The sequence below is a fragment of the Podarcis gaigeae genome (genome assembly GCF_964106915.1).
Source record: "Podarcis gaigeae genome assembly, chromosome: 5".
Taxonomy (NCBI): Eukaryota; Metazoa; Chordata; class Lepidosauria; order Squamata; family Lacertidae; genus Podarcis; species Podarcis gaigeae.
The window spans coordinates 23,819,400-23,847,374 of record NC_139681.1 but is presented as its reverse complement, the minus strand read 5'-3'; the positions used below and the strand labels follow the sequence as shown (position 1 = coordinate 23,847,374).

Below are 27,975 nucleotides of genomic sequence, written 5' to 3'. Positions count from 1 at the left end.
GTGCCACCCGGGAGGTCAGTCAAGCAGTACAAGGTTGCTCCCAAAAAACATTAAGAGACTATTTTGAGATTAATATGAGGACTAAGGTGGAAAAAAGAGTAATCTGGGATGCAAGCAAAGCAGTCATGATAGGTTTCTTGATACAACAAAATGCAATAAAAAAGAAGCCAAAATGCGAAAAAGGACAAGATTTTGGAAAAGATAAAAGAAGGAGAAAAGAAATTAAGATCAAAACCAAAGTCGCAGGAGATCTTGAGAGAAATTAAACTATATCAAATCCAGTATATGGAACTGATAAACCAAGAAATAGAATGGAAAATTAAACAAATGAGACAGAAAACGTTTGAATCAGCAGATAAATGTGGCAAATTTTTGGCTTGGCAATTGAAGAAGAGACAAAAACTAAATACAGTGACAAATCTAGAAGTGGATGGAAAGAATATCTATAATCCAACTGAGATTAGAAGCTGCTTCCAGAGATACTTTATTTTTTTTAAATAATATTTATTAAAGGTGTGCTGGTCCCGGGGGTAAGGTACCATGGGCGTAAGCAGAGTCCACACAAAAAGGGGCGAGGTACGAGGCGGAGAGCCGGGCGGGGAACAGGAACGCTGGAACAGGAGACCGAGCAGGGAACAGGAACACCGGATGATCAGGAACAGGAGGCCGAGCAGGGAACAGGAGCACCGGATGATCAGGAACAGGAGGCCGAGCAGGGGTCAGGAACACAGGAAGGTCCGAAGCCAACAACAATGTTGCTCCCGCAACCTGGGACCGGGCTGACTAGGCTTTTATCCTCTTCTAAGGCGCCAGGAGCCCCGCCTCCTCTGGCCTTAAGGCGAGCACTCCTCCTGGGAGCAACCAGTTCCCTTCGCCTCTCTGCCCTAAGCCTCTGCAGATCAGGAGAGGCCGAAGGGTTACTGGGCCCTGGAGGAGGCTCACCTGACACCACTGAGTCCTCAAGCACCTCTGGGGCCAGAAGGGTTTCACCTGGGGCCAGCTCCTGGTGCTCTGCCACAGGTGCAGGCTCTTCAGCATCTAGGCCTTGCCCCAGTTCAGCCGGCCCTGGAGGCAGGGACTCCTGTGCAGGCTGGGATTCCTCTGGTTCATCCTCTGAATTGGAATCCCAGGCCATCACACCATCCACCCTCCCAGGCCCCCCCCCTCAACCGAGGGTCCGGACCCGGCTTGCCGGGGTACGTCGCATGGAACTCTCGGAGGCAGGCAGGTGCGTGGACGTTGGCCGCTGGTTCCCAGGAACGGTCCTCCGGTCCGTACCCCTTCCAGTCAATGAGATACTGCAGCTTTCCCCTACGGTATCGGGAGTACAGGATGCGTTCCAGGCTCTCCCTGAACCAACACTGGCTGCGGTCGGGGACGGTTCGGGTGGAACTCGTCGGGTGGGGCCACCGGACTCAGAAGGGACCTGTGGAAGACCGGGTGTACCTTCAGGGTTGCGGGTAACCGGAGACGGAATGCCACAGGAGAGACTTGGTCCACGATAGGGAACGGGCCGGTGAAGCGGGCGTCCAACTTCCGCGAAGGTCGAGAGGGGTGGAGGTGGCGAGTGGAGAGCCAAACCAGGTCACCGACGCGAAGTTCCGGCCCCACCTGTCGGTGGCGGTCGGCCTGGGCTTTGTACGCTTCCTTGGCCTGGTGCTGTTGCTCCACCAAAAGCTGTTGCTGGGACTGGAGCTCTTGTAGCCACTCCGTCACTGCCGGGACCGCGGAAGCCGGCAGCACATCTGGAAACAGCCATGGATGATAACCGTAACTGGCCTGGAACGGGGTCTGCTGGGTGGACGCATTCACCGCATTGTTGTAGGCGAACTCCGCCAATGCCAGGTGGTCGACCCAGTCATCCTGCTGGTAGCTGCAGTAACACCGGAGGTACTGCTCCAGCACCGCGTTCGCCCGTTCCGTCTGGCCATCGGTCTGTGGGTGGTAGGCTGATGAGAGGCAGACCTCTGTCCCGAGAGTCTGGTATAATGCTCGCCAGAACCGGGACGTGAACTGAACGCCCCGGTCGGACACCACGCGCTCAGGTAGGCCATGCAGGCGGAAGACATGCTGAAGGTACAGCTGAGCGGTTCCCTTGGCTGTGGGTACAGATGGGCAGGGGGCGCAGTGCACCATCTTGGTGAAATGGTCGGAGAAAACTAGAAGGCAGGTACAGCCACGAGACGGGGGTAAGTCCACTACAAAGTCCAACGAAACCGTGTGCCAAGGGCGTGGTGGAACTGGCAATGGCTGAAGTAGGCCGGGGGGTCGCCCGGTAGGGCCCTTGGCGCGCCGGCAGACCTCACAACCAGCAACGTAGCGAGCCACGTCAGCCTTCAGGCGGGGCACCAAAACTCACGACTTACCAGATGGGTGGTCCAATACCATCCAAAATGCCCCACTGCTGGGGCATCATGAGCCATCCGGAGAACCTCCAGCCGCAGTGGCCCTGGCGGGATATACAGACGACCGTGGTGCAGCAGAAGGCCCTGATGCAGGACCAGCCCTGGATACTGAGGGCTGGACCCTTCAGCCAGCTCCCGGAGTCGTTCCTGGGCCCAAGCGTCGACCTGCTGCTGTTCCCGCACCCGAGCCTGCAGTGGCTCCGCCTCCTGGGTGGCCAGGAATGCAGCTGGAGGTAGGATCGTGGTGGGTACTGCTTGCTGTACCGTGTCTGCGTTGTCTTCAGGTTTCCGGGACAGGGCATCTGCTTTCTGGTTCTGAGAGCTAGGGATATAGCGGATCCGGAATTGGAACCGGGAAAAGAACAACGCCCACCGGATCTGTCTTTGGTTCAGCTTGCGGGTGGTCTGGAGGTACTCCAGGTTCCGGTGGTCGGTTCTCACCTCCACCGGATGTCGTGCCCCCTCAAGATGGTGGCGCCAGACCTCAAAGGCCACCTTGATGGCCAGTAGTTCCCACTCCCACACAGTATAGTTACGCTCCGCTGGTAGGAGCTGGCGGGAATAGAAGGCACAGGGTAAGAGTGGCGCATCAGGTCCATTCTGTTGAGACAGGACGGCACCGAGAGCCGTACTGGAGGCGTCGGTCTCCACCACAAAGGGTCGAGAGGGGTCAGGGTGTTGTAAGATTGGCGTCCTCTGGAAACAGGCCTTCAACCCCTGAAACACCTCCTCTGCCTCCTTGTCCCAGGAAAACGGCGTCTTTGGGCGCAGTAGCCGGGTCAATGGGGTGGTGCGATGAGCATAATCTGCAATGAAGGTCCGGTAGTAGTTGGCGAACCCCAGGAAACACTGTAGGTCCTTGCGGTTCTGGGGTGCCGCCCATTCTCGAACCGCTGCCACCTTCCCAGGGTCCATCCGCACCCCATCTGGAGAGAGCCGGTGACCAAGGAAGTCCACAGTCCGCTGATGGAACTCGCACTTGCTGAGCTTTGCGTACAAACGGTGCTCACGCAAGCGCTGCAGAATGGTCCGGACATGTCCCTCATGGCAAGCCGGGTCACGGGAGTAAACCAGTATGTCATCCAAGTACACCACCACGTACTTGTCTAACAAGTCCTGGAATACGTGGTTGATGTAGCGTTGGAACACAGCAGGCACGTTGCACAAACCGAAAGGCATAACCAAGTATTCGAACTGCCCGTACCGGGTCCCAAACGCTGTCTTCCACTCATCCCCGGCTCGGATCCAAATCAAGTTGTAGGCCCCCCGGAGGTCGAGCTTGGTGAACACCTGTGCCCCTTGCACCCGCTCCAGCAACTCCGAGATAAGGGGCAAGGGGTACCGGTCTGGGATGGTAATTTTGTTCAGGGCTCGGTAATCATGGCAAGGGCGGAGTTCCCCACATTTCTTCTTAACAAAGAGCACTGGTGCCGCGGTAGGCGAGGTGGAAGGCCTAATGAACCCACGCTCCAGGTTCTTGCGCAAGAAGTCCTGCAAAGCCTCGCGCTCTGGCTCTGTTAGAGAATATAAGCGACTCACTGGTAAAGGCGCTCCGGGTTGGAGGTCTATGCCGCAGTCAAAAGGCCGATGCGGCGGCAGCTGGTCTGCCCCCCGTTCCTCGAACACGTCCTGGTAGTCCTGGTACATGGCTGGGAGCGTGGGTGCTGCCTCCTCTGTGGGCGCGGCCGCCAGCATCTCGGATTGAGCATGGGAACATGGGTCTGGGAAGTGCACAGTCCGTTTGACCCAGTCAATCTGAACGTTGTGAGCTTCCAGCCAGTCCATCCCGAGCACTAGGGGGAACCGGGGCATAGAGGCAATGTCCAAAGTTTGCAACTCCCGGTGCTGCTGGAGACACAGGACCAGGGGCTGGGTCTCCTGAGTAACGGCACCCGAACGCAGGAGCCGTCCGTCAATTGCCTCCACCTGTACCGGTTCTGGCTTGTTCCGAAGTGGCACCTGATGATGAGCGGCAAAGGCAGCGTCCATATAGGAGCGGGTTGCCCCCGAATCTACCAGAGCGTGGGTAAGAATCCAGGGCCCACCTGGAGGGTAGAGACGCATCGGAACCATGAAATGTCGCAATTCCACTGGCGAGGGCCCCTCTTGCATGGTTTGGGACCCCAGGTTGCTAGGGCCTTCGGCTACCGAGGTTGGCGGTTTTCCTGCGACTGGCATCTTCTCGGGACAGGATCGGGCGTAATGTCCACTCCCACCGAAGTAAAGACACAGGTTCCCCTCCCGACACCGCGTCTTCTCCGAGGGGGAGAGGCGAGGTCGCACAGCCCCGAGTTACGTTGGCTCGTCCGGCAACTCAGCTGTGGGTGTGGACCTGCTGGGAAGGACTGGAGCCAGGAGCCTCTGGCTCTTCCCGAACGCACCCCAACGAAGGGGGAGTGCGGGTGTGGCGGGAGCAAACTGTGCTGGTCCCAGGGGTAAGGTACCGTGGGCGTAAGCAGAGTCCACACAAAAAGGGGCGAGGTACGAGGCGGAGAGCCGGGCGGGGAACAGGAACGCTGGAACAGGAGACCGAGCAGGGAACAGGAACACCGGATGATCAGGAACAGGAGGCCGAGCAGGGAACAGGAGCACCGGATGATCAGGAACAGGAGGCCGAGCAGGGGTCAGGAACACAGGAAGGTCCGAAGCCAACAACAATGTTGCTCCCGCAACCTGGGACCGGGCTGACTAGGCTTTTATCCTCTTCTAAGGCGCCAGGAGCCCCGCCTCCTCTGGCCTTAAGGCGAGCACTCCTCCTGGGAGCAACCAGTTCCCTTCGCCTCTCTGCCCTAAGCCTCTGCAGATCAGGAGAGGCCGAAGGGTTACTGGGCCCTGGAGGAGGCTCACCTGACGCCACTGAGTCCTCAAGCACCTCTGGGGCCAGAAGGGTTTCACCTGGGGCCAGCTCCTGGTGCTCTGCCACAGGTGCAGGCTCTTCAGCATCTAGGCCTTGCCCCAGTTCAGCTGGCCCTGGAGGCGGGGACTCCTGTGCAGGCTGGGATTCCTCTGGTTCATCCTCTGAATCGGAATCCCAGGCCATCACACAAGGTTTTTCATTTACAATAAAAAAAGAATAAACATAACATTACATATAACAAATTTTCTTATCACTTCTGAACTTCCTCACATCTCCCGCTCCTACGTTCTAGTTTAAAACACTTAAAACAACAATTTATTCCCTTATTTCCATCTTTACTGTCAAATGTCGAATATATTTAAAATTTTAGATACATTTATTCCAATCCTTACAAAAGAAAATTAAACTTAGCCTAATAATTATCTAAAAAAATCTTATATTTAGATTAACTTCATGATTTACTTCATCTATTTTGATGGTGCCAATTTGTCTAAAATCAAGCATCCTGCTTAACATTCATACAGTTTACAATATTTTTGCAAATATTTTTGCAAATATTTTTGCAAATAAATTTTTTCCAGTCCTCTTCAACGATTTCTTCTCCCAGGTCTCGGATTCTGCCAGTCATCTCAGCCAGTTCCATGTAGTTCATCAGTTGCATCTGCCATTCTTCCAGTGTGGGTAGATCTTGGGTTTTCCAGTAATTAGCAATAAGTATCCTTGCTGCTGTTGTTGCATACATGAAAAAGGTTCGGTCCTTCTTTAACACCCCTTGGCCGACAATACCCAAAAGGAAGGCCTCTGCTTCCAGAGATACTTTAAACAATTATACGCACAAGGGCCACAAAAGGACTCTGATATAGAGCAATTTTTGGAGAAAAATGGGATGAAGGAAATTTCGAGTGAAAGTAAAGTACTTTTGAATCAGAAAATAACTGAGCAAGAAATAGAAGGTGCCATCCAAAACATGCAACTGGGTAAATCTCCGGGGCCTGATGGATTGACTTCCAAATATTATAAAACTTTAAAAGAATGGTTAATACAACCTTTGAAGGAAGTCTGTAATGAAATTCTTGAGGGGGAAAAAGCACCTGAAACGTGGAAAGAGGCTTATATTACGCTTATACCGAAGACAGAGACTGAAAAGACCCAACTTAAGAACTACCGCCCAATTTCCTTATTAAATGTGGATTACAAAATTTTTGCTGACATTCTTGCCAAGAGATTGAAAAAAGTACTGATGGGGGCGATTCACAGGGACCAATCGGGCTTTCTCCCGAGAAGACATTTATCAGACAACGTAAGGAATATAATAGACATTTGGAAATGCTAGAAGTTAACATAAATACAAAGGCTGTTTTGATATTTGTGGATGCGGAGAAAGCCTTTGACAATATTTCTTGGACCTTTATGAAGAAGAATCTCCATGGAATGGGGGTAGGCCAAGGGTTTGAAAACAGTATAGGCGCAATATATTCTGAACAAAAAGCAAAGTTAACTGTAAATAACGCGGTTACAGAAGAACTTAGGATAGAAAAAGGGACACGTCAGGGGTGCCCAATTTCCCCACTACTTTTTATTTCAGTCCTGGAGGTTTTGCTGAATATGATAAGAAAAGACCAGCTGGTTAAAGGGGTTCAGGTCGGAGCAAGACAATATAAATTGAGAGCTTTTGCAGATGACCTGGTACTTACATTACAAGAGCCAGAATCTAGTACTAAAGGGGTTTTGGAATTAATTCAAGAGTTTGGTCAAGTGGCAGGATTCAAATTAAATAAACTAAAGACTAAGGTATTAGAGAAAAACTTAACAGTAATGGAGAAGGAGAGGTTTCAGAATGAAACAGGTTTAACTGTGGTTAAGTGTGTAAAATATTTGGGGATCAATATGACTGCTAAAAACATGAATTTATTTAAAGATAATTATGAGAAATGTTGGAATCAAGTGAAAAAAGACTTAGAAATTTGGTCAAATTTGAAGCTTTCCTTGTCTGGTCGAATTGCAGCTATCAAAATGAATGTATTGCCTAGAATGTTATTCTTGTTCCAAACATTGCAAATTGTTGATAAGATGGAGTGTTTCAAGGGATGGCAGCGAGATATCTCTAAATTTATCTGGCAGGGCAAAAAACCCAGAATAAAATTTAATATTTTAACTGATGCAAAGGAAAAGGGGGGGGGGGGGATTTGCCCTGCCAGACTTGAAACTTTACTATGAATCAGCAGCTTTTTGCTGGTTGAAAGATTGGCTGCTTCTTGAGAACACTGACACTTTAGATTTGGAAGGTTTTAATAATCTCTTTGGGTGGCATGCATATTTGTGGTATGACAAGGTCAAGGTTCATAAAGGCTTTAAAAACCATATTGTCAGGAAAGTATTGTATAATGTTTGGACTAGATATAAAGATCTACTGGAAAATAAAACTCCAAGGTGGCTCTCACCAATGGAGGCAAAAGCAGTGAAAAAGCTTAATATGGAATCTATATGGCCGAAATATTGGGAAATTTTAGAACAGGAGGGAAATAAACTGAAATTGCAGAGTTTTGAAAAATTAAAAGACAAAGTGTGAGATTGGCTTCATTATTATCAAATATTGGAAGTGTATAAGATGGACAGGAAAATTGGCTTCCAGGTGGAGAAATCCAACCTGGAAACAGAGTTGTTAGAATCCAAAACTAAGAATCTGTCAAAAATGTATAACTTGTTGCTGAAATGGAACACGCAGGATGAAACGGTTAAATCAGCTATGATTAAGTGGGCGCAAGATATTGGACATAACATTATGTTTGCTGACTGGGAAAGGTTGTGGACCACTGGTATGAAATTCACGGCGTGTAACGCCTTGAGAGAAAATATTATGAAAATGATTTATAGGTGGTACATGACTCCAGTTAAGCTTGCAAAAATTTACCACTTAACAGATAATAAATGTTGGAAGTGTAAAGAAAATGAAGGGACATTCTTTCACCTCTGGTAGACGTGCCCAAGGATTAAGGCTTTCTGGGAAATGATATATAATGAAATGAAAAAGGTATTTAAATATACCTTCTTGAAGAAACCAGAGGCCTTTCTCCTGGGTATGGTTAGCCATGTGGTGTTAAAGAAGGACAGAACTTTGTTTATGTATGCCACAACAGCAGCAAGGATCCTTATCGCAAAGTATTGGAAGACACCAGATCTACCCACCTTGGAAGAATGGCAGATGAAAATGACAGATTACATGGGCCTGGCAGAGATGACGGGCAGAATCCAAGACCAGGAGAAAGAGACAGTGGAAGAAGATTGGAAGAAATTTAAAGACTATCTTAATAAATATTACAAAATTAATGAAGGCTAGAATGGCATGGTTTTAAAAATGATGTGGTTTTCAGAGACATTGATTAGGAAAAGGAATGGAATTAGTAAAAAATTTTGGGAAATAAGAGAATGAATTTGCTGATTGGATAATGAAATTAGAATACAGAACGGGGAGGTATGAGGAAGTCGGGGAAACTAGGCTGAGAAAATAAGATTTGAAATTATACCTGTTGTTTTATGTTTGTGTATGTTTTTATTGTTGTTGTTTGTATTTATGTGTTGTTATTGAAAACTTTAATAAATATCATTTTTTTAAAAAAAAGCAGTACAAGGTTGCTATGGCAGTCACTCCCTTTCAAGTAGGAGGGGATATATTGCGTTCTGAAGCCATCAATCTCCTTGAAGCTGGTAGTAAAAAGGTAAAGGACCCCTGGACGGTTAAGTCCAGTCAAAGGCGACTCTGGGGTTGCAGTGCTCATCTTGCTTTCAGGCCAAGGGAGCCGGCATTTGTCTACAGATAGCTTCCCGGGTCATGTGGCAAGCATGACTAAACCACTTCTGGTGCAGCAGGACACTGTGATGGAAACCAGAGCCCACGGAAACACTGTTTACCTTCCCTCCACAGCAGTACCTATTTATCTACTTGCACTGGTGTGCTAGGTTTGCAGGAGCTGGGAACTACCAACTGGATTTCTTATGGACAGTGCCAACCCTGAATGTATTGGATTTGTGACCATGATGTTCATTTGCCTTCAGTCGCAGTAAAGCTCTGCTGGCTGAAATATTAATTGCCTCTGGTCTTTTTTTTGGGGGGGGGGGGATCCAGCAATGTGTTTAAGTTTTTACTCTGCTAACTATACGTTGGAATCTGCTCTGGATCAATATTGAGAAGAATTCTATGACAAGACAAAGGGGGAGAAAGCCAACAGCCTGGACTATCTTCTGGACTAGTTGTAAATACAAAGGCAGACAAGTTGGGGCTGGCTGAGGGCAGGCTGAGTTTGGTGCGGCAGTGCCCCATTGGCCCTAATGGACAAGCCTCCATTCGATGTCACGAACAATTTTGACATTCTATTATTTTTCAAAGTTTTAAGAGTATTTTATATGTGCCCACTTGCAAATGACTTCTGATGTCCTTCCCACACCCAACATGTTCACATTTTCTGATTATGTGGGGTGTGATGACTCGAATGGTCTTTGGGCAAGGGGGCACAGCACAACTGTGAATCACCTTCAATTTAACGACTTGCTACCTTTGCTGGTATTTTCATTTAATTGGTATTTTCCATATTATTTCAAACCAATTGCCTAGAACTTTGAAAGTAGAAGACTGGGAGAGTTAAGTGGGTACTCCTCATATGGAAAACAAACTCAAAGCTACACTTTGGTATATAATTAGTTTAACCTTCTGCTACTGATGAGCAAATGTATCTTGTAAAACCAAAGAGCATTTTGTAACCATTGGAAGGGGAAGGGAAAATTCGTATTTCATTTTTAGTGAGAAATTCACATTATTGCATACATTTTAGTTATTTATTTCTCACACACACACACAATAGAGAGAGACATAATAATAATAATAATAATAATAATAACAATAATAATAATACACACAATAGAGAGATAATAATAATAATAATAATAATAATAATAATAATAATAATAATAATAATTTATACCCTGCCCATCTGGCTGGGTTTTCCAGCCACTTTGGGTGGCTTCCAACAAAATATTTAAAATACATTAAAACATCAGACATTAAAAACTTCCCTAAACAGGGCTGCCTTCAGATGTCTTCTAAAAGTCAGATAGTTGTTTATTTCCTTGACATCTGATGGGAGGGGATTCCATGGGGTTGGAGCCATTACCGAGAAGGCCCTCTACCTGGTTCCCTGTAACATCCCTTCTCGCAGTGAGGGAACTACCAGAAGGCCCTCAGCGCTGGACCTCAGCGACCGGGCAGAATGATGGGGGTAGAGAAGCTCCTTTAGGTATATTGGGCCGAGGCCATTCAGGGCTTTAAAGGTCAGCATCAACACTTGGAATTGTGCTCAGAAACGCACTGGGAACCAATGTAGGTCTTTCAAGATTGGTGTTATGTGGTCTCGGCAGCCACTCCTAGTCACCAGTCTAGGTCAGCTTCAAAGGTAGCCCCACGTAGAGCACATTGCAATAGTCCAAGTGGGAGATAACAAGAGCATGCCACTAATCTTGCAAGACAGTTCGCTGGCAGGTAGGGTCTCAGCCTGCATACTGGATGGAGCTGGTAAACAGCTGCCCTGGACAAAGAATTAACCTGTGCCTCCATGGACAGCTGTGAGTCCAAAATGACTCCCAGGCTGCGCACCTGGTCCTTCAGGGGCACAGTTACCCTATTCAGGACCAGGGTATCCCCCACACCCGCCCGCCCCCTGTCCCCCAAAAACAGTACTTCTGTCTTGTCAGGATTCAATCTCAGTCTGTTAGCTGCCATCCATCCTCCAACCGCCTCCAGGCACTTACACAGGACTTTCACCGCCTTCACTGGTTCTGATTTAAAGGAGAGGTAGAACTGGGTGCCATCTGCATACTGATGAACACCCAGCCCAAACCCCCTGATGATCTCTCCCAGCAGCTTCATGTAGATGTTAAAAAGCATGGGGGAGAGGACAGAACCCTGAGGCACCCCACAGGTGAGAGCCTAGGGGTCTGATAACTCATCCCCCAATACCACTTTCTGGACATGGCCCAGGAGGAAGGAGAGGAACCACTGTATAACAGTGCCCCCAGCTCCCAGCTCCTCTAGACAGTCCAGATGGTTGATGGTATCAAAGGCCCACCGGCTGTGAGTGCTGACAGCCACTCCCTGGAATGCCCTTTCCATCTGGCCTAGGGGGCAGGGCCCAGGATCACCCTACCCTACTTCTGCTACTCCTGGGAAGCTGGAGATACACCTACTGGCTGTGAGTGCTGACGGACGCGCAAACAAACAAACACACACACTGCTTGGTTGTAAAAACAAACAGACAAACAAAGCAGTTTTGTAAAAATCCTCAAAGCAGGTAAAACCACAAAACTGCTTGGGCTGTTGTGATTTGTGAGGGCTTGTTAATGCTGGTCCCGAGGGTTAACCGTGAGGCGAGGTCTGGGTCCAGTCCGAGGTTGAGGGTGCAGTATGGAGGCAGTCCGTCAAAGGTGAAGTGGGGTCCAAGGCAGGGAGTTGCGTGAGGTCAGGAACTCTGACAGAAGAGCAGGAACAGGCTACTAACAATGTTGCTCCCACAGCCTGGGACTGGGGCTGGCTGGCTTTTATCTGCCCCGAGGCATAGGGCGGCCCCTTTCCACAGGTGACTTGCCTCTCCTGGCCTGGAGGCAAGCACTCCTCCTGCAGGAACATAGTTCCCCCCGCCTCTCTGCCCTGAGCCTTTGCAGCTCAGGAGAGACTGGAGGGTTACCGGACCCAGAGGCAACCTCAGCTTCCCCTGACAGGGCTGAGAGTGGAGCACCTGCAGGCAGTGTGTCCTCCATCATCTCAGGAGCCAGAGCAGACTCAGCTGGTGCCTGCACCTGAGGATCCAGCACAGGTGAAGACCCTTCAGGCTCAAGCCCCAGCCCCGGCTCAGCTGGTTCTGGAGGCGGGGACTCCTGTGCAGGCTGGGATTCCTCAGGTTCAACCTCCGAGTCCAAGTCCCAGGCCATCACAGTAGAATTCCTTAATAGACTGCTAGAATGTAAGAATGGCCAACAATTATGTGGTTTGGACAAAGAATTTGCACTGTACTCTGCCTCCAAGTCCCTCCTAAGTTCACTTAGCAATATTTGCAAATCCCATTTGTTTGTGATTTTTTAATAAGGTCCTCTGAAAACTCACCAGCATTTTAGTGTGCATTTCTCTACACATTTTGGAATGTACTTTCATCTTCACATTTTTTTACAAGCAATTTCCCTTAATATAATGCAGCTAACTACAGTGGTACCTCGGGTTACGCTACCTTCGGGTAAGGTAATTTTGGGGTGTGAACATGGCAAACCCGGAACTGTATCTATCTACCCAGAAGCGCTCTATCACTCTACATGCGTGCGCAGAAGCAGCACCCCTAGATACAGACTTTTCAGGGTAAGTACTGACCCCCAGGATGAATTAAGTTCGTATCCGGAGGGTCCACTGTAATATGTGCATCTTTACACATACCCCCCCCCCATACACAGGTTTATTGTTGTTAGATCAGTGCACTACAAAATTTGGGAATGTCTGAATTTTGAAGGATAGCTGCATTTCAGCTCATAGACTCTTTTGGCAAGTCAAATTAGAGAAGTTCACATGAAAAGGTAAACAGAATGAAAATTCTCTCCTGTCCCTACTTCCACTCTAAGTAAATCTTGGCTGTGAGATGTTATATATTCCTGCTATGAAGCTTCCATTTCATCCAACAGTGTATGCACACATATCCAACAGGGGGTACTCATGTCGTATTGATCCATATGACTTCCACATAGGTTCTTTGTCCCTTAAAATCAGCTGTTCTTCATGCTTCAAAGTCCCAATGCCTATATCCACTGTTTCTCAAACTTGGGTCCTGAATTGTTGGACTACAACTCCCATGATCCCTAGCTTGCAGGACCAGTGGTTAGGCATGATGGGAGTTTTAGCCCAACAACAGTTGGGGACCCAAGTTTGAGAAACACTGCATATATCACATGTTTATGAGTTTCCATATTGTGAAACTTGCACCCATACCATTTAGTACCCATACCAAATAGGTACCACTCGTACCTACGGGACCGCCTCTCCTAGTATGTCCCACAGAGGAACTCATGGACTTCAAATAAAAACATCCTGAAGGTCCCAGGCCACAGAGAGGTTAGGCTGGCTTCAACTAGAGCCAGGGCTTTTTCGGCTGTGGCTCCAATCTGGTGGAACGCTCTATCACAAGAGACTAGGGCCCTGCGGGACTTGACATCTTTCCGCAGGACCTGTAAGACAGAGCTGTTCCACCAGGCCTTTGGTCAGGGCACAGCCTGATTCCCTCCTTTGGCAATCTTCACAGAACTTTAGCTTAATGGTTGCCATCAATTTGAGTTGAATTAATTTTATAATGAAATGATTTTAGAATGTTGAACTATTTTATTGTTGTTAGCCACCCTGAGCCCGGCTTTGGCTAGGGAGGGCGGGATATAAATAAAATTTATTATTATTATGATTAAGCTACAGATGGTGTGGAGCATATCTAGAAGAAGCCACTGCTCCCTCAAGTCCTCTTCCTTGATCTGGTAATACAGAAATCAAGTTTTTCCTCCAAAACACCAAGCTTTGTGGCAGCGGTAATTAACACATCTCATTTTCAAGCCTTGAGTTTAAAGGCGAGAGAGCAGCTTAACCTTTGCAGATTTAAAAGGTGCATCGCAGAAACAACTCTTGTTTATACCTGCACAGGACCGGATGAAGAAATAGCATTTGCAACTGAATTTGACAGACAGCTTCAATCTGGCTATTTGTCTTCTGTCCGGAAGCCCTAATCCTGAATGCTGTCAAGTGCTTTTCTGAAAGGTTTTTCTTTTTCATCATTCTCTACATCAACATTGCCAAGCCACTGCCCCATTCAGCAGACGTCCCCTGCGAACAAGTGTGTTGAAAACAGATAAGGAGAAGAGAATTGAATCTCCTGCTTAAATTCCAGCCTGAATCCTTCCTATATATTTTGAAGTGAACCAGAACAGTACAGTCGACAACCCTTGTACCTGCTCCGCCACCTAAATAAATCTGAATCGAGGATTTCACCATACATGGGTTAAGTGAATAGGAAGTTTTCTTGGACTGTTATCTGAGGGTCTATTCTAAGGACATTTTGTATTAGAGACTGTTGGGGAAGAAAAATCTTACCCAGAGGGTGGTGCCCTTGGCCATTCGTCAATCTGCCAGTGGCTGTTGTGGGATCATGACATTTTCTTACTGAAGCAAGTGAAAGGTAGAGCACCATGATATATGACTTCTTGCATTTGCAGAGAAACATGGCAACATGATTTCCTAGAACCAGGTTTCCACTGAGGATTCCATTTTGTCCATATTAACATTTGCCTTTGTGGTTCCACGTTTTGCATCCACAAATACCAATACATACATCCACACTCTCCAAATGTTCCTTTTGCTAAAATAAGATACAACTTGTGCTGCTCAAATTATTGCAGACCCATGCAGCTTTGTGCATTCCCAAGCAGCACTGAATCTACAAATCCTCCACAGGGAAATGCTCTATTGCCTCTTATTAATTTAATACTTATGCTGCAACCCTGCACATATGGAATTTCTATATAACCCACATATATAGATTGTTATTAAAGTAGTATCAAAATTGTATGTATTAATAAATAAATGCTACCTTGGTTGTAAGTCCTGTTGAATTCAAGGATACTTACTTCTGAGTAGACATCTATCGGATTGCACTGCTGATCTTTTCCAAGGGCTTGTTAGGAAATCATACAGAGGATGTTTCATGTCTCTGTCTCCCTACCCTTCACCCCACTATGACTTTTAGTCTAGGCAGGTAGGTGTGATTGTGATGGCTGCCATTGCAACCACTGATCATGTGTTTGGGAAACATGCCGTGCTGTTTTTCTAGAAAAAGAGGTGCTGGAACTCACCACGAACACCTCCTTTGTTCTCTTAGAATGGCAATGGCACCCACCAGAAAGGTCCTGGAACCCACCTGAGTGGTGGGTATTTAAAGGTAAAGGTAAAGGACCCCTGGATGGTTAAGTCCAATCTAAGGCAACTATGGGGTTGGGGCGCTGATCTCGCTTTCAGGCCGAGGAAGCTGGCCTTTGTCCACACAGATAGCTTTCTGGGTTATGTGGCCAGCATGACTAAACTGCTTTTGGTGCAATGGAACACCATGATGGAAAACAGAGTGCACAGAAATGCCATTTACCTTCCCGCTACAGCAATACCTATTTATCTAATTGCACTGGTGTGCTTTCAAGCCGGTGTGGTGTAGTGGTCAAGAGCGGTGGACTCGCAATCTGGTGAACCGGGTTCTCTTCCCCGCTCCTCCACATGCAGCTGCTGGGTGACCTTGGGCTAGTTATGCTTCTCTGAAGTCTCTCAGCCCCACTCACCTCACAGAGTGTTTGTTGTGGGGGAGGAAGGGAAAGGAGAATGTTAGCCGCTTTGAGACTCCTTCGGGTAGTGATAAAGCGGCATATCAAATCCAAACTACTCTTCTTCTTCTTCTTCTTCTTCTTCTTCTTCTTCTTCTTCTTCTTCGAACTGCTAGGTTGGCAGGAGCTGGGACAGAGCAACAGGAGCTCACCTTGTCCTGAGGATTTGAACCGCCGACCTTCTGATTGGCAAGCCCAAGAGGCTCAGTGGTTTAGACCACAGCGCCATCCATGTCCTGAAGCTGGCAGTAACAGTGGGCAGAGGCAGTCATTGTCTGGCATCCCAAAGACACAGCAGTTGCATATGAGTTCTGATTATCTTTTCCCATCAAACTGAGCCCAAACTATTCCATGATTCCCTAACATTTTTGGCTTGTTTTGGAGAGGCAGCCTACAACAACTGAAGGGGAACATCAGCATGAGATCACAATAGCCAGTCCTTGGAGCTGGCAGCATCAGCATGATGCCACCATGTCCAGTCTCTGCCCTTCAGTCAAGCAGTGTCAGAATGAGATCACAATGGCTAGTCCCTCCCCTTAAAGCAGGGGATCATAATCATGAAGTCACAATGCCCAGCCTGTCTCCTTCAACAAGAGCTTCATTGCATTGAAACACTGTAGCCAACTTAATGTTTATAAAATTGGTAGGCCCTCCCTTTGAGTTTGTTTAAGCCTTCAGTGTTTGTAAATTCATGGTTTTTGGAAGGGTGACATCTGGCGACGGACACCAACAGCAAGCAGAGGATTCGGAAAGATGTTAATGCCCACAACCTCATGTCAATATGGAAGTTACTGTCAGCTGTCAGCTGCGTAATATGAGGTAATGCATGTTTTTTGTGCTTTTGTCCATTAACTGTATTTATTTTCCCCGATTTCAACTATAAAATGGTGATTTTCTGGAGTAAAAAAGAGAGTGCCAGTAAACATTTTTAAAGGAAAAAAAGCTCTGGGTGTCCTCATATTTTAAAATGTCTGTTGGTAGCCCTGAGTAGTAGCACTTGGTGGTAAGCTGACTGAACCACATCTTCAAAATGTGTCTTGCTTTTAAAATTTAGGGGTAAGCATAAGTGATGCAATATACAGTGGTACCTCGGGTTAAGAACTTAATTCATTCTGGAGGTTCGTTCTTAACCTGAAACTGTTCTTAACCTGAGGTACCACTTTAGCTAATGGGGCCTCCCACTGCTGTTCTCATCCTGTAGTAAAGTTCTTAACCCGAGGTACTATTTCTGGGTTAGCAGAGTCTGTAACCTCAAGCATCTGTAACCCGAGCTACCACTGTATTGTGGGTATGAGTGGCAGCAGAAAAGGTAGTTGGTGTCAAAGCTTTTGGGGGTGTTTAATTAACTTCCTGGTGATGGAGCAAACAGCATTTAAGGCACCTGTCTTCAAAAACACCCTTTAAGTCACTCACTCCACAGATAACTACAGGGCTGGTCCCATTGCCCACATTGAAACAGTCTACCTACCCACTGCAGGATCCAATTGTAGGCATGCTGCAGATTTGGAACAACTGTTTCTGCTCAAGCTATAACTATAGTTATGCTGGTGTTTAGCGAGAGCTCTCCAGATTGTCATTTCAAGTAATACCATGTATGAGAAAACTTCAGTATTCTGTTTACACTGAATGGCAATTGCCCTGCAACTAAATCTGAAACTCTTATTGGGAAATATTAAGTTGGGGTTTTTTGTGTGTGTTTCTTCTTCTTCTTCTTCTGTAAACATGACTTAGGTGACTTTTTCACTAGAGACAATTTATCAAGCTAGACCTGATAATTTCTCCCCCCCCCCATCACCACTTGAGCTGAAACTGGAACGCATCCTCCATTTTTTCCAATAGAAAATTTGTCTTGTTTTCTTAGTCCTGCCTACAGAATATTATCTCATTTGGAAGGTACCCTGGGAGTAGAAATCTATTTGTTGGGAGACGGATTCTGGTTCTGTGGCAGAGCAGATGTGTTGGGTGCATAAGGGCTTCCAGGTTCAATCTCTGCCACTTCCAATTAAAAGCAGATGGTGAAGAAGATCATCCTAAACAAATAAATGCCATCTTCATCATGATCTGCTCAATATACTGTGGTTTACGTGCTATGTTCATCTTTTTTCTTTTTTTTTAAAAAAATGACCTGGATTCCTCTCAAGCTTCTTACTCTGGGGTAGTATTACTATTCAAGATGTAGTTTGTGAATTCATGGTCTGTAGAACTGCAGTGTAGGCCTTTAAAAAACATGAAATCTCACCCTTCCTCAGCATACATAAACAGATCAATAAAAGGATGTGGGGCAAAGTAGAAATCAGACATTGGCAAATCCATCATCACTATATTATCCTACTCAATAGCAATTGATTTGGGGTTTTGGAGTTCCAGACTTAAATGAGAGTTGTAAACTCAGAGGCTGTAAAACAAATACAGGGGAGTTAGGGTAATGCATGCAGATTGCCCTGGTTCCATCCTGTTCTATTGCTATTATCCCCATTCTATGACGTGTTATGTGCTTTTCCATCTTTCTTCCTGGCAAGGAAGGAGAATTTAAGAAAGGAAGGTCCTAATTCCCTGGAAAAATAAAATGTTTATTCCTTTTGAGATTCTGGTTAATAATATGTTTCTGGAAGAGCATATCAGCACTGCTAAAAAGATCAAAATTATTTTAAATGTCCCCCCCCCACCCCAACAAAGGTCATCTGGAAGACCTTCAGAAGAAGAAAAAAACACTATTTATTCCCTTGCTAACATCTCAAAGTAGTAGTTTCTCCTTCTGTGGATGGTGGTGTTTTACAAAAAGATGCATGTGTGTGTGTGTACATGTGTGTGTATACTGTATTCCAGCACACCTCTATACTTTTGCAGAAGAGGAACACTTAACAAAATTATAGCAAGAAATTAAGCTTTGTTTTTCCTTCGGGGAAAGCAGATTTTTTTTAAAAAAATAAATAAATAGAACATTTATAAATAAAATTTCCTTCTGTCACAATTAGTGGGGACACCCACCACCAAGGAAGAGTGATAGTCCATGCCAGAATGGGCTGGTGGTTTCTGGTTCCTTAGACTGGCAGGATGGCAAAGTAAGAACACTGAAGGGACAAGTGTGAGTTTAGTACCATGGACAGCGCTCTTGCAGCAAATGTCAAATATCCAAGCCATGTAGTGCAACAAAAACAAGGCAAAAATTAAACCAGAATTTTAGTGGTATAAAAAGTTTCAGGACGTTGTGGGGCATCCCCTGATTGGAAACAAAGAAACTTTTGCTGGTGGAAATAGTATGGAAAGCAGGATTGTGTATAACCAACTTGATACAATCATGGGCAGAAATCATCATGAATGCACAATAAAAAGGCATCTGGTATATTTTGAAATGAAGTAAACGATGGAGAAATTTCTCCTGGCAGAAGCTAACTTTATAAAGCCAGATATTTCTGCAAACACTGGCACTTACCCACCATCCCTTTTTTTTTAACCCGCACAGATGAACCGTCCTTCTAGTTCATTGCTTTGCTGAAGTACTCTCCCTGAACAGCTTTTCTCTGTCTTTTATTCGCTATTGTATTTCTCGAGAACAACAAGTCCAACAAACTGCACCTGGCTATGATTAATTATTTAGCCCCAGGATGTGGCAGATGAACAAGATAACTAATTCATTTCAAGGGAGGCACCGGAGGTACTTATTTAGGTTTTAAATAAAGGGGGAAATGAGTTTCCTACAATGGGTTGTTTTTTGAACAACCGGGGGTGGGGGTAAGGTTCCTGTGAAAGCATTTCAAGAGTTGACTTTGTTTCACTTAAATAAGCAATAGTAAAAAGATCCCCACAGGTATAGGAAGAGTGGCACAGGCTGGCAGGATTAGAACAAAACTTTCTCAAAGGGCAAGCATAGAAAAAGCTCCTATGTTTGTGTTGGAAGCTGATTCAAAGTTCTCTGTGACCCCAAAGAGGAAAAAAAAAATATTACAGCCTTTTCAGATAGTTGATAGAGGTAAGGAAAAGGTAAAGGACCCCTGGACAGTTAAATCCAGTCAAACCTCACTATGGGGTGTGGTGCTCATCTCGCTTCAGGCCAAGGGAGCCAGCATTTGTCTACAGACAACTTTCCGGGTCATGTGACCAGCAGGACTAAACCACTTCTGGAGCAACATACACTGTGACAGAAACCAGAGTGCATGGAAACGTTGTTTACCTTTCCGCCACAGCAGTACCTATTTATCTACTCACACTAGTATGCTTTCGAACTGCTAGGTTGGCAGGAGCTGGGACAGAGCAATGGGAGCTCACCCTGTCACACATATTTGAACTGCTGACCGATAGAACCTGACATTGAGTGCCCATTTCAGAACAGTAGGTGGCTAAAGGGGACTGCCCCTGCCTGTCCCCCCAATCCCAGCCAGGAAGTGTGCTAAAATGAGTGTTGTTATTTTTAAAATGCGCCATGATTATATGTGCGGAAAATGGGAAATTGCTATGTTCCGCACACTCTCTCTGCTTGTTCTCTGCCCACCCCACCCTTGCCAAAAAAATTCTGTTACTATCCTTTTCGTTGAAATAATTCAATTATGCAAATACGTATTTGCCTGCATTTCTGGCAGCAAGACTAGCAAAATCTGGACGTAAGGCTGGAATTCGTGCAAGTGTGGGAGGGGGAGATTTAACTAGCTACAATGGCCTAGGAGTACTGTAGCCCAGTGCTAGGCATTCCTTAAGAGGCACATCTGCCACCAAAAGCAGCCCCATTTTATTACAACCCCGTGAGACTAGGCTAGGCTGAGAGTGGGTGACTGGTGGGGATAGTTTCTAGCGACACTTTGTCCATGCAGAAACTGCATTTTCAGAGCATTAGAAATTAAGGTCCCTTTGCCAGTGAGTGCAGGTTAAGAGAGGCAGTTCCTCCAGAAGGTGCTCTCCTTAAAAAGAAATCATGAGAGAGCATGATCTCCAGAGAGTAAGTGTTGGCATAAGGGTCATGGAGCTCACAAACCCATAAGAGCAAAGTTTCATGGTTTTGTCACTGGTGCAACCATGCAGTAGATTATCTGCCAAGAGCTGCAACAAATTGAAGTCCACTTCATTTTCTCGTTTAATTAATGAATAAGGCACTGGAGTGCAACTTTTGAGGAAGGGAATGGTGCAACACAGTGGCAGGAATGGATCTCAGCCAACCAAATGTGCTTATTTTGACAGGAAAAATGAGGGGATCCTGTAAGATTACTACTATGTTCCTGAGCTAGAGACAGCTGGAGGAAGGAGGAAATGAATTTTTGTTGAGTTTCTGAATTGCTTGTGAGTTGGGTTACTCCGCCACCTCAAGCAAACTTTGGATAGGAAGGGAGGAACAGTGGCTGTGTAATGGCTGGCTTTCCTTCCATTTTTCTCCGTATTCAGGCTTTCATAAATATATTGGCGGGGAGGGAGATTAGATAATCATTAAATAACAACCAATATTCTTGAGCAGTGGCGTAGCGTGGGGGGTGCAGGGGGGCCGGCCGCACCGGGCGCAACATCTGGGGGTTAGGGTTAGGGGCTGCAAATCCATGGGTTAGGGGGCGCAAATTACTTGCCTTGCCCCGGGTGCTGACAACCCACACTACGCCACTGTTCTTGAGAAGCTTTTTCCACAATGATACAAGCAAGTTTCATTAACAAACGTCAGAAACCCAGAGCGGTTTAATAATCAATCACTCTGAGAATTGTACTCCCTGAGGGAAATAGGGGGCCCATAACAACTCTCAACACCCTTCCTAAACTAAAGCCCCCAAGATTTGGGGTGGGGACGGTTGAAAGTGGCAAAATACTTCTTTAAATGCATAGCGCAGTTGACACAAAATATGGGCACAAGGCCCCTATTCCACATTTTTCTCATATGCCTATCTGGAGGATTTTAACACATCAGGGAGATGCAACCTAATGAAACAGAGTGTGGGACCGCATGATTTCCCCCCTCAAAAATGTATCTCCACCCAGAATTTCTAATTTATTCTAACAAAATGCCTAGCACTTAACTCAAGGGAAAAACATTAAATGGGCAAGTACAATTCCTGATGGTTGCTTAAACTTGGCTCTTCATTGTCAATTGGTGTAAGGAACATTCCTTGGTTACTACTGTCAGTTGGCATTTCTTAGTACAGAAAGTATTGTTCTGATGTGTAGAGATCTTTCCTATTCTAATTAATTCAAGAGGGTTCTGGAAGCTTCTCTGTGTGAAAGAAACAAGCAGAAGGTTCATGGTGTTTGGGTTATTCCTTCTGGGAAGCTGAGTACAGCTGGCTTAAACTGGTTCTGCTATCTTTTTCTGTCAAGGTCATGCTGACTATGAAAGTAAGGCCAGAAGGAGCCTGGGTTTCCCCTTTCTCTTTCTATCTCTCCTCCTTCTGGTGTGGTGTTCTGTACATAGTATGCTTAGTGTCAAGGTTTAGACTTATTATAAGTTATTGTAACTTTAAGTTAAGTCTGCTGCAACTTGATTTCTTATGGACAGTGCCAATCCTGAATGTATTGGATTTGTGACCATGATGCTCATTTGCCTTCAGTCGCAGTAAAGCTCTGCTGGATGAAATATTAATTGCCTCTGGTCTTTTTTTGTGGGGGGGGGGGGATCCTGCAACGTGTTTAAGTTTTTACTCTGCTAACTATGCATTGGAATCTGCTCTGGATCAATATTGAGAAGAATGCCACGACAACTATACAGGTAGTTCATCCTTTTGCCAGAGCTGAGTAAGGGTTGCAGCTGTGGACTCCCCACCCGATACCCCTCAGCTCACCAGTTTTGGGTTGATACACAGTGGTACCTCGGGTTACATACACTTCAGGTTACATACACTTCAGGCTACAGACTCCACTTAAACCAGAAATAGTGCTTCAGGTTAAGAACTTTGCTTCAGGATGAGAACCGTGCTCCGGTGGTGCGGCAGCAGCAGGAGGCCCGATTAGCTAAAGTGGTGCTTCAGGTTAAGAATGGTTTCAGGTTAAGAATGGACCTCCGGAACGAATTAAGTACTTAACCCGAGGTACCACTGTACATGGAATGTGATATCAGAACAAAGGGATTTAGAAGACTAAAAACAAAACAAAGAACCAACTTCTGTTTGTGATGGATAAATGCTACTGAAGCAGAAAGAAATAATGAGCAACAGGTAGCAAGTCGAAAGGATTAAGGATGAAGACCCGCAGTGGGGGGAGTGGGAAGTGACACATCCAATGATGTACTTTCTGGGTTGTTGTTTTCCCTCCTCTATGAATGCGATGGGCATTTATCGGAAAAGACTCAGAGCGTGTGCATTTCAAAAGAAGCGTGTAGCAAACAGGAGTATGAGAGACTTGATCTAATCAGCAAACTGACAGAACTGCTTAACTCCCAGGGCACAGAGCTCGCTGCAAGGACAGATTCGAGCATGGAAATATACTGCAGGAGGAAAGGGAGTCTATGGCAGAGAGGAAGAAACAAGGTATGAAGGCTGAGGCAATTTGTAGTGAAGTGAAAGATATATGGTTAGAAATATTACAGGAAATTACAGCCGCACTCCAGGGCAGGATAAGGTGGCAGGTCTGGAAAGCTTCAGGAGAGTGGGTATTTTTTTTTTAAATGCCTTTTTAAAAATCCACCCTAGAATAGCGATCAAGGAGGATTTGAATTACCTTTGTACTGACTGGAGTAAAAAAAACACAAAAAATCAAATGGCACAGAAAGGACATTTATTGTGCAAGTTGCTCTTGGGCTGGTTTTTTATTTTTAGCCCCTCTTTTGTACAGAGCTGTGCAAAATGAATTAGAATCATAAGCACCAGCAGAAAAAAGGTTGACTGATCAAAATATGATCAAACTGGATGTTTTTCATACAGGTTGGGGTCCGTCAAGGTTTTTGCACACACAAGGAGTCACCTAAAGCAACTGTGGAAGTGGCGTTGAAGGAGGGCAGCAGCAAGCAGACCGTAGATTGCAGTCAATGATTGTATGGAGACATTTTTTGTCTGGGAGGTGAAAAGTAGTTACAGTTCAATCTAGTCCACCCTTTACTGGAAAAAGGAGGGCAGGGAGAAGCCAGGTTATTTTGCTAAATTGAAATATGGACCACTCAAGTGATAAATAGGAAGTTTTCCATAAGATGGGGGAAAATAAGAGGGCTGGGTAGGCTGGCATGTCTCTTTCCTGATTCAGCCCAAATGTGGAGGAATGTGATTCCTACTGTGCTGGCCCCGGGGGGGAGGTATGCTACCGTAGTCAGAGTTCACAAGATGTGAGGCAAGGTCCGAAACAGGGAGCCGGGCGGGGACAGGAACTCTCGAAGACCAGAAGCAGGAAGCCGGGCGGGGAACAAGAACGCTGGAAGGTCAGAAGCAGGAGGCCGGGCAGGGAACAGGAACACTGGAAGGTCCGAAGCTGGGAGCCGGGCGGGAACAGGAACGCTGGTAGGTCAGAAGCAGGAAGCCGGGCGAGGAACAGGAACACTGGAGGTTCAGGTCTAGGTCCGGGTAAGAGCAGGTACTCAACAACGACGTTGCTCCCGCAACCTGGGACCGGGCTGACTGACCTTTATCTTCTCTAAGGCCAGGGGCGGTCCCGGCCCCCAGGCCCCGCCTCTCCTGGCCTTAAGGCGAGCACTCCTCCTGGGAGCAACCAGTTCCCTTCGCCTCTCTGCCCTAAGCCTCTGCAGTTCAGGAGAGGCCGAAGGGTTACTGGGCCCTGGGGGAGGCTCACCTGTAGACACTGAGTCCTCAAGCACCTCTAGGGCCAGAATGGTTTCACCTGGTGCCTGCTCCTGAGGATCTGACACAGGTGCAGGCTCCTCAGAATCTAGGCCTTGCCCCAGTTCAGCCGGCCCTGGAGGCGGGGACTCCTGTGCAGGCTGGGATTCCTCTGGTTCCGCCTCTGAATCGGAATCCCAGGCCATCACACCTACCCACTTGGGATGCCGCTCCCACTTTGGCTGACCTCACTGGGATAAACAGTCCAAAGCTAAATGTGGGTGGCGCTGTGGTCTAAACCACTGAGCCTCTGGGGCTTGCCAATCCAAAGGTGGGCAATTTGAAACCCTGCAACAGGGTGAGCTCCTGTTGCTCTGTCCCAGCTCCTGCCAACCTAGCAGTTCGAAAGCACACCAGTGCAAGTAGATAAATAGGTACCACTGCAGCGGGAAGGTAAACGGTATTTCTGTGCGCTCTGGTTTCCATCATGACGTTCCATTGCACCAGAAGTGGTTTAGTCATGCTGGCCACATAACCTGGAAAGCTGTCTGTGGACAAAAGCTGGCTCCCTCAGCCTAAAAGTAAGATGAGCACCGCAACCCCATAGTTGCCTTTGACTGGACTTAACTATCCAGGGGTCCTTTACCTTTATCTTACCTTTAAACAGTCCAAATATATGTGCACATACAGCTTTGTACTTCTTCAGGCAGTGCATAGCCAACATGTAAAACTCACAGCCACAAGACCTGGTGGTGGGCACCAATTTGGAGGACTTTAATGAGAATTTGATAAATTCTTGCCTCTGATAGCATTTGCTGGAAACTGCAGGTGAAGAGAGTGCTCTTGTCCTCAGGTCCTGCTTTCTAGCTTTCCACAGGCACCTGGTTGGCCACTGTGAGAAGGAGATACTACACTAGACAGTCCATCGCCCTGATTCAGCAGGGCTCATCTTAGGTCCAGTGTGCTTAGCTGAAAATGGCATGATGGTTTTTCCCATTAAATTAAGAAATCAGCCCCACATTTGCTGCCTAAGTGCACTTAAATGTAGATGTATAGGTGGAATTTGCATATTCCACCCCTGCCTGCACATGTGAAGCCAGAAGAGGTGGATCTGGCACCCTGAATTTGGGAAACAGAAGGAGATGAACTTTATTTACATGCACGCAAACACACAGAGTAGAGGCTGGTCTATTTGGGTGAATGGGGAACTGCTCTACCACTCTCAACTTGCTCACAGCCAGCACCCATCTGCCTGCCTTCCTGTTTACAATCTGTCCAGGGGATGACGCTGTGAGCTTGCTCCTTGTAGTCCCTGTAGAATGTAACAGGGAGGAAAGTGGGACAACACGAGACTTAGCTAACTCTGGCTGTGATGGGTTGTAGCTCTGTCCTGTGCTGGCCTCCCTGTCCTCTGCCCCACCAATCCAAATAGATACAGTGGTATCTTGGAAGTCACATGGAATCCGTTCCGGAAGTCCGTTCAACTTCCAAAATGTTCGGAAACCAAGGTGCGGCTTCTGATTGGCTGCAGGAAGCTCCAGCAGCCAATCGGAATCCATGGAAGCCATGTCAGACGTTCGGGTTCCAAATAATGTTCGCAAACCGGAACACACACTCCCAGGTGAAGAGAGTGCTATTTGGCAGGGGGTTGGACTCGGTGGCCCTTGTGGCCTCTTCTAACTCTATGATTCTATGATTCTAGGTTTGCTGCATTTAGGAGCCAAACGTTTGACTTGCAAGGCATTTGGGATCCAAGGTATGACTGTACTACTGTTCCTCCTCTCTCTCTCTCTCTCTCTCTCTCTCTCTCTCTCTCTCTCTCACACACACACACACACACACACACACATGTTGGGATAGACTGGGAGTGATATATCATCTGATATAGACCCCAAAAGGAAAAACTATATAGTGTATTTAAAGAATGAAATTATACCAAAAAAGAAGAGGGGGGGGGAAGCAGTTTCACTCATTCAAATTCTGATCTGCAAATGCAGTTAGCCATCCCCAAAGCTGCCAAGCTTTTGGTGATTATGTTTATATAGATGAACATGTATTGCAGGGAGGCCTTCATTCTTCTGATATTTTAGACCTTTTCATGCCAAGCTGTCTGCCTACCCATGATATTTGTGTTCTGTTGCACCAATTCATGCCTGCTCTGTCTTGATGGTTAACCCTGTAATGCCTAATCCACTTCCAGATTATGAGTGACATGTTCCTGGGCAAGAACAAATAACTGTTTGGGTGACCTTTGAACTACAAATCCACTATGCGTGCAACTGCTACTAAAACATGCATGCACATAATTATTCAGGGCTTTGAGCTGAAGGGAGGATTCAGAGACAAAAAAGAGAGGACAGAACTGCAATACAAATTAAATCCGCTGAAATTCATACCAAGAGATGAATTTTCCACGAAAGCGTGCTGCTCACAGCAAATAATGGAATGGAAAACTGAATTGCTCCTATGGATTTTGCAGATGCTGTCGCCTAAAGAATTACGAGTGGAAGGCAGCATTTCAGTGCTGGAGAAGAGAGTGCAAAAAATGCTGGTGGTTTAGTTTATATTTGCATGTGTGCTTGCATGCGAGAGTGTTTGCATTAGTGTGTGACTTCATGTATGCATGTCAGAGAGAAAGAGAGGGAGAGAATGTTGGGTGCCTGCATGTCACGTAAACATATGTATGTATGTATGTATGTATGTATGTGTTCCCTATTTGCAGCAGTGGAGCGTATGCCTGCACTGCCCGGGGCAGGCATGCAGGGCATGCCCCAAAGGGGGTGGGGCACAGAAGACACCCTCCGGTGGTCACAATTCAGGGTTAGGAGAGGGGCGGGGAATCTCTAGGTGCCTCACAGCCAAGGAGAGTGGGCAATAGCGCTGCCGCCCACTCACCTGCTCTTTTCCCCCAGGTCAGGATTGACCCGGGCCCCATAGAGCTGTGCCAGGCACAAGTGCCACAGCTGCAGCGCACTCCTTCTGGCACAGAGTCAGGCTCCAATGAAGTAGCCTCCTGTGGAGGCACCTGCTTGCAACCCCTCTCAAAATTGGGCCCGGGACCACGGCACCCCTCTGCTTGCTGCCCATTCCAAATTGCCCAGCTGAAGCCTTCTTAGAGGGGTAGTTGGTTGCAGACCTGTTTTGGGCAGTGTGGAGCCTGCAGGTGTCCGAGCCACTGCATCATATAGCCCATAGCCATTTTGTCACCCCCTTCAGGGATGACACCCGGGTCAGTCCGCACCCACCACACACCCCTTCCTACACCACAGCCTATTTGTTGTAAATGCCTATGTGTGTTGTATGGGTTATCTGTGCATGTGCATATATATTTGCCACACCCAGCACTGACCTGTGGCTTTGGGAGGTGTGACTGTCCATCAATGTGGCCCACAGGTCACTTTTTTTTAGCCGCTCTTGTCTTGAAAGATGGAGGGAAGGTTCTCATGTCAATATGTATCCATAAGTTTTGGGCGCAACCAAATTGCAGGGCCAAAAGGAATTCTTGCTTGGGTGAAACCTCTGAGCAGTTTACAAAAAGCGAAAAAGATCTTTGATAAGACAAGGAAGATTTGTTAAGGGTGGGGGGGTGGCAGTTTACTCCAGCCCCCCCCCCCCC

At 46.7% G+C, this 27,975-nt stretch overlaps 2 long non-coding RNA genes across 2 annotated transcripts in view; both read left to right on the top strand.

The window, feature by feature from the left end:
* The window catches only part of LOC310845479, a 485,939-nt gene that overhangs the window by 31,636 nt on the left and 426,328 nt on the right, over positions 1-27,975 (top strand). The window lies entirely within an intron of this gene.
* LOC310844250 lies at positions 22,906-26,954 on the top strand. Its single transcript, XR_014564026.1, has 3 exons — positions 22,906-23,123; positions 23,517-23,652; positions 26,560-26,954. It is a non-coding gene; the product is annotated as an uncharacterized lncRNA (long non-coding RNA).